General features: G+C 47.9%; 1 pseudogene; it reads left to right on the top strand.

Annotated features, from left to right (window-relative positions):
- Positions 1-583: 583 nt before the first annotated feature.
- Positions 584-760, top strand: LOC112241506 (annotated as a pseudogene).
- Positions 761-964: the final 204 nt, after the last annotated feature.

Below are 964 nucleotides of genomic sequence, written 5' to 3'. Positions count from 1 at the left end.
CCTCCACCTGTCCAAGATTGCTTGTGGCAGGGGGAGACTGTGCGCCATGCCTTCTGGGACTGTGCCTTTGCCGGACTAGTCTGGGCTAGGGCACGGGTGCTGCTAGGTTTGGTTAGGAGCGATTTTGTGCTGACTTGGGCTAGGTTAGAGAGAGGCGTAGGGAGAGCGAGGGGAACGGATAGGGACAGGTTTCTGCTCTGGCTTCTCATGAGTCTCTTTAAAAGGGGGCTGTGGGAAGCCAGGCAGAATTTAGTTAAGACAGGGAGAGATTGGGGGTGGAAGGGATAGGAAGGGTGGAAGGTGATGTGAGGGGGAGGATGAAGAGGGAGGAGAGGAAGTGGGGGCAGCATGCGGCACGGGAGAGGTGGAAGGGGGGATTAGGGCTGGGAGTGTTAGAGTTAGATTTGTAAGGGGATAGATTAGGGAAGGGAAGATAGGGAAGGGTTAGGTATTGGTTAGGTATGACGGGGAGGGACGATGCTCCCCTGAGGTTTGTTTTTGTTTGGTTTTGTAAATATAATTGATTAAGAAAGAATGAGAATTATGATTTGTAAATAGTATGAATGGTATTGATTGTAAATAAATTATTTTTTATAAAAAAAAAAAATCTGTTCTTATCAGTTTAATATCTGATACGTCCCCCATCGGGGGACTACATATTAAATGGATTTTTCGAACAGGGAGTCGGAAATGGGGCTTGCTCCGTCCGCTCCACGCATCGACCCGGTATTGCAGTACCTCCGGGAACGGTGCAACACTTTTCTCCCGTTGTCAAGGGAAAAATACTCATTCAAGCTATGTAAACAGCTAGCTTAAGAATAAGTAAAGAGAAAAAAGAGAAGAAAGAAACATTCAAACAGGAGACAGTTCCGTGTCGGACTGAACAGGGATCCGGAAGGTGTCCATTAGTTGGTTCACCCACCAGCCTATTTTCCCATTGAAGCGGACCGGGGGGTCACTGACC

Source organism: Oncorhynchus tshawytscha, linkage group LG10 (genome assembly GCF_018296145.1).
Source record: "Oncorhynchus tshawytscha isolate Ot180627B linkage group LG10, Otsh_v2.0, whole genome shotgun sequence".
Classification (NCBI taxonomy): Eukaryota; Metazoa; Chordata; class Actinopteri; order Salmoniformes; family Salmonidae; genus Oncorhynchus; species Oncorhynchus tshawytscha.
The sequence above is the reverse complement of the archived record's forward strand: the minus strand, read 5'-3'. Positions and strand labels throughout refer to the sequence as shown.